Source organism: Lolium perenne, chromosome 3 (assembly GCF_019359855.2).
Source record: "Lolium perenne isolate Kyuss_39 chromosome 3, Kyuss_2.0, whole genome shotgun sequence".
NCBI lineage: Eukaryota > Viridiplantae > Streptophyta > Magnoliopsida > Poales > Poaceae > Lolium > Lolium perenne.
This window is the reverse complement of record NC_067246.2, coordinates 961,462-969,638: the sequence shown is the minus strand read 5'-3', so window position 1 is coordinate 969,638 and position 8,177 is coordinate 961,462. Positions and strand designations below refer to the sequence as shown.

General features: G+C 41.2%; 2 long non-coding RNA genes across 3 annotated transcripts; both read left to right on the top strand.

Annotated features, from left to right (window-relative positions):
- Nucleotides 1-338: 338 nt before the first annotated feature.
- Nucleotides 339-2,821, top strand: LOC127340581 (uncharacterized). Its single transcript, XR_007874595.2, has 5 exons — nucleotides 339-632; nucleotides 721-817; nucleotides 983-1,059; nucleotides 1,942-2,017; nucleotides 2,184-2,821. It is a non-coding gene; the product is annotated as an uncharacterized lncRNA (long non-coding RNA).
- Nucleotides 2,822-3,632: 811 nt separating this feature from the next.
- LOC127338001 (uncharacterized) lies at nucleotides 3,633-5,106 on the top strand. Of its 2 annotated transcripts, XR_011753937.1 has the most exons (5): nucleotides 3,633-4,162; nucleotides 4,294-4,345; nucleotides 4,448-4,558; nucleotides 4,646-4,718; nucleotides 4,795-5,106. It is a non-coding gene; the product is annotated as an uncharacterized lncRNA (long non-coding RNA). The 2 variants fall into 2 exon arrangements; XR_007874149.2 differs by having other exon boundaries at nucleotides 3,633-4,345.
- The last annotated feature ends 3,071 nt before the right edge of the window (nucleotides 5,107-8,177 follow it).

Here is an 8,177-nt window from a genome sequence, read left to right as displayed (position 1 = left end):
CATACTCATTTTTATCTATATGTATCTACTCCTATTTTTATCATTATCAAAGTCACTCATTGATATTATCTTCTCAACATCATATCTTGTCTATACACATTGATGTTGTGCCTTTCTCTCACATTGCTCACTTGTGCTTGGCAAGAATGGAGCCGGCCATGACAATTTCGGCCAGCCATGTTTCTCCTCACTTTCTTCTCTTGCAAGCATTGCCTCCCAACTACTCCAATCAATAAATGGGCAGCCACCTTCCTTGGCCAATGAAAAAGGAGGCAGCCACCCCTCTCCCTCTATAAATACCCCCTTGGCCGGCCACCACCTCCCCCTTTGCTCATTTTCTTCACTCTCCACTCCCTCACACTCTCCTCCACTCCTCCACCACGAAATGCTGCTCCTCCTAGCAACCATGGCCGGCCATGTCCATGGAAACCTCCCCAAGATGCAACTCCCTCCTTCCTCAAGCTTCCCCTCACCATGAGAGCTTCCCTCTCCCTCTCTTCTCCCCTAACCCTAGATGAATCCAGCTCTATTTCTCCTTTCTCCTCTCACTAGATTGGATCTTGATGCAGGTGTATGTTGGTCCAAGCATGGAGAAGGTTGAGCTATCTTCAGATCTGAAGTTCTTGAGCAAAGTTCGTCCAAAACTTTGCAGTAATTTCTGTATCTTGCTGTTTCAGATTCTGGTACGAATTTGTAAAATCCGCCAAATCTCGTGTGCAGATCCAAATCGAGTGATTCAAAGTTCCGCAGATAATTATTAACAAGATCTACAATTTGGCGTTGGTCTCATCCTCAAATTCGTTACGGATTTTGCATGGTAAATAAAGTTCTGCAAACATGTAGAATCACTGTTTGTTAGATTTCTCCCGTTTTACAAAACCTTTTCGAGCAAACTCAACTGTGGGTGAAATCCCTCTTCAGTACCTTCATTTTGGCGTTGGTTTCACTTCGATTGACCTCCTGAAACTGAAATGGTTCACAGATCAAGTTCTGGTCAGATCTGACTTTGTCGAATTAAACCAGGAGCTTGGAAACTAGTTTTTGGATGAAACCAGTTGGGTAAGAACCAGATTTTCAATACCTTTCAGATGCAGCAGACCTCATATTTTTTTGAGTTGTGTACGATTTGTGGTGAATTAAACTTGTTCTGTGTGTTCTACAGACATGGCTGTTAGGATTTAAATCACCAAAAATCCATTTTTAAACCTAAATGAGTGATTCCAATTCTGTAGGATTACTGAATGTTTTCTTAATCATCTCAGATAAGTTTCAAACCTTTATCTCTTCTGCAACTCCATGGTTAAAGCAAATGGTGAAAACATGCAGTAACCTTGTCAATCCATTTGTGAGAGTTTCAGAAACTATTTGAACCAAAATCCAATTGTGTATGCATCTCTGTTTAATTACCTTCCAAATGCAAGTGGCCTCATATTTTTAGGATTTTTCTACGATTTATGGCTTACAGATCTTGTTTTCTGTACAGTTAGATTCAAAGAAATTCCTAAATTGTAGGTTTAATATTTTCGGGTGATTCCAATTGGGTTAGTCTTGTATTAGTACTGGCTATAGAGGAAAAATATTATTAGTCTCTGTTCATACATATTTGTTGCTATTAGTAATGTTTATGTGTGACATGCATTGTTGAAGCAAAACTTTTCGGTTTATTTAAAACCCTAGACCAACTCTTTTTAGTAGAGATGGGAAACCTTTGTTTTATGCTTGCAAAACAAAACCTCTACAATTTAACATTAGCTCTTTTGTTTTGCTTAAGTCTTCAAATGGTGGGGCATATCATTTGCTCCTATTCTTGTGTAATGTTATGTAAGCTTTTTAAAATAGGGAGAATGATTGCCCGCTTTTCCAAAAATGTTTCAAATTATATTGTGAATGTTTTTGATGCCAAACTAATGCAGTTGTCATCTTTATGATGTTATCTACCAGGGGATATTTGGTTTATACCATGGTGATAACCGAGAGAGGCAATTGCTAAGTTGTGATGCACTCATACCTTTACTAGGTAAATAAATGGGGTTTTCTAAATTAAAACTCTTAAACTTGTTTTGTGGTATCTATAGGCCCTTAGTATGTTATACCTTGGATGCATGGTTAGTTGTTGATTGTTGAATGTTGTCTTGTTGATGCAATGTGATTGATTGTGTTCCTTTTATATTTTTCGGCGATAGATGCGAACAATTCTGGAGAAGAAGAAGAAGTGGAATCGGACGAGGATTTTATTTATATATGTTGTTGGAATTCTTATATTGATGGAGTCGAAGAAGTACAGGGACAAATAAGCCAAGGCAAGCCATCTCTTGATCTCTGAATATTGAATCACATATGGTGGTTACTTTGTTATTATTAATATCTCTCGATCTATCTTGTGTGATTTCTACTTTGGTTGTCGGAGAATGCTTACCGTGAGCATGTTTACTCTCTTTGGCACCTCGCCGACAAACCCCTTTTTGTAAATGGTGGTTGTCAACACCATGATCTTGGTGTACCCTCTAAATGTGATGGGTATGCCCACTTGTCTTGTGTGTGTCGACCTCTTGACACCCTTTTTGCACCCCATAGTGGTATGGTGGTTAGCATCATGCCCTTGTCGTATCTTAAACCCCTTGTTGATTCCATGCATACTTACTCCCAAGTTTGTGAACCCCTTGTTGCTGTTATACATACTTACTCTCGAGTGTGTTGAACCCCTTGTTGATCTTATGCATGCTTACTCTAAGCATGTATGCCCCCTTGACCACCTATATTATCATCTTCTTAGTGGTATGATGATTAACATCATGACCCTTGTTGAATCATGCTATTTATGATGTCCCTATGCATGATTATCCTAAGTATGTATGATCCCCTTGACACCTCAATTATCATCTCCTTAGTGGTATGATGGCTAGCATCACGCCATTGTTGTCTCTTAGTTCACACATAAACTTTAGGTTGGGAAAACCCTCAAGGTTTTACCTTGTTGTAAAAGTTTTGTTAGAACCTTGGGTATAATGTTATGCCCAAGTGAGAATTTATGAAAGGAAAGGATTTGGTAAAATGATGGGGATGAGAAAGTGGTTGGGATATTATGAAAACTTTGGCGCCTAAGTACTCACCCATGACAATTAACTAGCGCAACCACATTACTCCAACATGGGCACGGGGCTTAGCTCGACGTTCGTTCTCTTTAGCATGAGGCACCGCATAACTATACAAGGGTACGGTTACCCCCGAGTCCGGATTGTCGAGGTTGGGACAATAGTATAACGGGAGGCCTTCGGGGCTGACCCGTCCGGAAGACACTATGGGTCTCCTGGCTTGGCGGTGGAGCCACGCTCAAATGGAGGTGAGCTGCCACGGTGCCGGGGAGGTACATACTCCATAGGGTAGGACCTCTTGCTAATTAGAATGGGCGAAAGGCTTCGACTGGTTATCCGATACCCACATACTTTCGTATGATGGCCCGGGGATGATCCCGGCGGATTTATCAGATCTTGTGGGTAAAGTGCGCAAACTCTGCAGAGTCAAATCTATTCGAATAGCCATGTCTGCGGTCATGGACGGTTGGAATGGCTGTTGCTTAGCCTGATGAGATTTTGGGTTACAAAAATTGTTTGGAAAATGAAAGAAAAGGAACTTGTTTTCGGAGTACCGGAAGGGTACGGGAATGGTTTGGTTGACCATATGGGGATGGTCGGAAAGGGAACAAAATTGGGTTACCCCCCTCCCTAGTGTTTTATGTTGTAGAACTCTTTTGAAGTATCTTCTTCAATAGAGATATAGAGATGTCTTAGATAAAATTCTGGAAGTGTCCCCCTTCAATCGAGAAGTTGGATGCTATCTCCACCAAAAACATCTCTTCTCTTCTACATGCTATTTTCACAAGAGAAACTATTCTTCCTCTCTTGTCTTCTCTAGATAGAATTGTTATCACCTTCTTGATGGTTTGCGAGTACAATTCCAATGTACTCACGGCTTTGTCCTGGCTATTTACTTGGCCAGACTTGGAGGAACACGATGGATGATGAAGGAGTTGGCGACGTCTATGCGAGCTAGGAACGTCTTCCCAGTCAGTTGCCTGTAGGGTTTACGGCAGATGACTTGGGCTCCGCGCTGTTGAAGTGATGATGCTACTCTGATGTTTAGTTAGGCCCTTCGAGGCGATTATGTAAGTAATGGTCATGTGACCTTATTGTAATTTTCTTATTCTGTTTTGTAAAGGATGATGTAATTTGATATCAGTTCGGTTATGTGTTCACGACGCACTGATCATGGGATCGTGAACTGTATACATAACAGGGTATTTCGGACAGTTAGTCCGGGGTCCCCACATTTGGCCTTACAACTTCAAGTGAGTGTTACTTTCTTATAACACATTCTATTTTGCTCACGAGAAGTTCAAATTTTAAGTGATGTCTTATATATATGACACTGGATATTTAAACGTGCGCAGGTTCCACTTTATTCTTATCGTCATTAAAATGTATGAAGGAGAAGTTGAAGTCTTTGACTCACAAACCAAAGAGGCCATACTATACAAGACGTGTTTTTTTATGCTCAAAAAGTAATTTTAATTCTTATCGGTCTTTTCGGTAATTTCCTCATATCAACTAATTGATAACTCTTTTATGCATTTTCTTTTGTCGGACAGTGTATGGGAAAGGTTCATCAAGGAAGATCGGTCCCATGAATGGAAACCGAAGCTGACATGGCGTGCGGCCAAAGTAAGTTGTACTACCTAGGTCCACGCACATTTTATCATACTTGATTATTGTTTCATTGAATTATATTCTTGTACAGAAATGCCCGCAACAACCAGAGGGGACTAATCTACGTGGATACTACGTTTGCGAGTTCATCCACAGAATTATAAGCAACCAGTATGAAAGGTGGGGCTTTTGTACCGGTACAAAAGCCCCTTAGGAACCGGTATTGATGAGCGATTTTCCACTAGTGATGGCGAAATATCTCTCACATATATGCCCATCTTCGTGGAAGACTACATAGGTTGCGTTACTTTGCACAAAAAACTCAACAGACGCCTGAATAATATTTCTGACTTTCCAGTTAAATTTGTAATCAAACCGTCGTACGAAAAACAAAAATAAAGAAATACTGCTTGAACTGATGTGGATAAACTTAGTGGTTATTGTCTCGTTTGTTGCCTTGCCTTGAACATGGACAGTAATCTTGTTCATAACAAAGTATGCTATTGTAGGAATTACTCTCATCCTTGGCAGTCCAACAATTTCCGACCTAACAATTTAGAAATGAAATAATTAGCACAAATTTGATAATCTATATTTTATTTTATTAGGTAAACATTCCGTGAAACAGAAAGAACATGAGAGTATTCCATGAAGAACTCACCTTTTATATTAGTTGGCATAGTCGAGACATCTGAGCTGTAACATAGTCTCATATAATAGGGTTTTGCTGGATAGGCAAGCAACTGAGTAAATAAAAAAATGAGGGAGAATGTACCATGACACGCTAACGAAGGCAAGAACAGTTTAACTGTTTCGTTCTGCTTAATGAACGCTAATTGGACAAATCTTCCATGTTCTTCGATTGGACTTCCTGCTTTGCATGACTGGCGTCTTCCATCTCCTTCCCTACCAGATAAAATCAACGGGTCAGTCTTGGAAAATCAACTGAATGTTAAGAGGAACAAAAACCTCACTGACGCGTATGAAACCAGCTATCTACATCTGAATCTTTGAACAACAGTAGGAAAATAAAACAGCTTCTTTGAATAACTGAATCATGCAATTTTACAGCCTGCAAAAGTTCCAATGGAGGCAATACTACCTACACATGTACCTGGATGTTGTTGGGCTAAATAGGCTGGAGATCGAGGCTACTACATCCAGGGTGAGATGAGTTTCAAGGTCTGGTGACGCATCTGGTCCAACACGTTGGCAGTAAAGCCATGGGAGAGCGACACCAGCAAGCGACGGGATTCAAGGGTGTCGGCTTCAAATTCATCCGTCGGTATCAAGCTAAACATGAGGAATGAGGTGGAGATGACAGGAACGGAGCAGCTCCGGTACTTAAAACGCATAGCAGATCCATTAGTTACCCTTGCATTCATTTGGTGACGAAGATGAATAGAGAATCAATACGTTACTTTTGCATTTGTCGTGGGTAGATAGTGGAGGAGAGGAAGAGATTTGACAATAAGATGAAAAGACTCTGAAGAAGAGGAAGGAGCACAGCCTCTAGTGGAACTTTTAAAAAATAATCTGTAAAAAAGAGTGATGATTTGCTGCTAAAAAAATAAACAGACAATTAAAGTAAGACTGATGGAGGTGATGTGGCATGGTTGCAATGCTCCAATTTAGATATTATAGATACCACAATGGTAAAAAAGTAAATAAAAACTTCAAAATAGTAAATCCCAATTTGACTTGAGGGAAGAGCTATCTAGAAAGCACCAGCCAGAAGCAAAAAATAAATGCCGACGGTGCTCAATAAAATTGCCTGAAAGCTTGATAAGTGGATTCCATCTGCAACTGGAAACCCATGTGTCTGAAGCAGCCACCACATGCAGCAGCTTTCATTTGCCTCTCGAGAGTATGTGCTGATAGAAAAGAGCAGTGGTCTGGATCAAAACCAGGGTATACCGTTAATACCCGAATAGAGGCTTAAGAAGTGTTGCCAGCCCCATCTCGTCCATAGCACAATAGGTGAAAGCGCCGGCAACATCACCCATATGAGTGGAAATAGTATTTGGGGGAAGAGTACCGCTAGTGGGTTTTTTTTCTGAAGTGGATGGTGTCCATGGTGGTTTCTTGGTTGGGAAGAGACAATGTATGGAGAGAAGTGAGTCTTATAAAAAGAGAAGGGGGAGGGGAAGGGATTAGAGTTACGAATCCGAAGAGGAACGTGAGAAACTCGATCAGTTGGTTGCCCATAAAGAGTAGAAAACACAAAATGTTTCAGGACACCTTAGCTTCTCGGAGGTATGAACCGCAGTTGTTTCTCCCATAGGTTGTGTTGAAAAGAACGAAAATAATCAAGTTTAATGGAGAAGAGGTATCGTTGGTGTCTGTTTATGTGCTGCAGCTAGTCTGGTCGTCTACGGGGTACTAAATAGAACGCATGAAGTGTGAGTGTTGTGTTTGGGATTAATTAATATATTGTTAACGCAATGCTATTTATACTGATTAGTAACACATAGGCTGTGAGGTCAATTAAAAAGGACGACATGGCATAGTTGCATTTGTTGCAAAATAAGTTAGTGGCATGAGATGGCATGTTACGCTTGGTTGGAGAAGCTTGATGAGGTGGATAGCTTGCATGTTGAGAGAATTACTTTTAGTGGGTTGCTCCAATTTAGGTATTATAGATGCATGCATCCGGACGCTGTTTGAGGGACGCGGCTGGGAAGGGTCTCTTTTTTGTACAGATTTTTAGTCTTTTTTTGTCCGGCGTGATCCCAAACGTACCCCAAATCATTGCCGGACATTTTCTGAGGGACGCGACTCAAGATGATCTTAGAGCAGCTGCCTCCAGGCTCCAGCCCAGCTCCCTCACGAGGTCGCACGGCGGCCAAATTTGATGGTGGCCTAGGGAAATCGGCGTGTTGCCGCTTCTCCTCGCATGTTTCTCCCTTTTCTGCGATCTTGCCGGCGAGACCAGGCCTCGAACACGCCGACACGAGTTCTGGAGAGATAATGAAATACAAATCCCAAGAAGGTGGAAAGCAGACATGCCCAATGCACTGCCCTAGAGGTACTGTCTCACACCTTTAGCTAGGTTCAGGTGGTCCAAAGTAGGTTCGGATGAGGATGCAGCCTCCTCTTAGGAAGTGGGATCTTAAGCCTTAAAAGTATGCTTTTTGGAGAGAGAAAGAAATACATAGTGTTATATTCGTGGGGTCCTTCTCTCTTTTTTCTAACTAAAATTGTAGTTTTCATTGGAGAGATAAAATTGATCATGTTGCTTCTGACAACTTTTTTACATAGAGCAACTAGTTGTGTATGCCATCATTGCTCATGCCCTCAGTTATCTAGAGAAAAGAGGGGATTCCCTTCCCTATTTTTGTCGACGAGTTGCAATCTTTTACTCGGTAGTTTTTTTTACGGCTAGCTCTTTTTTGGTGTTTATGGGTTCACACTTCACATGTGACTAAGGGAATCTCCAAATGGGCGACCCAAACGGACGCGCTGGGCCGTCTG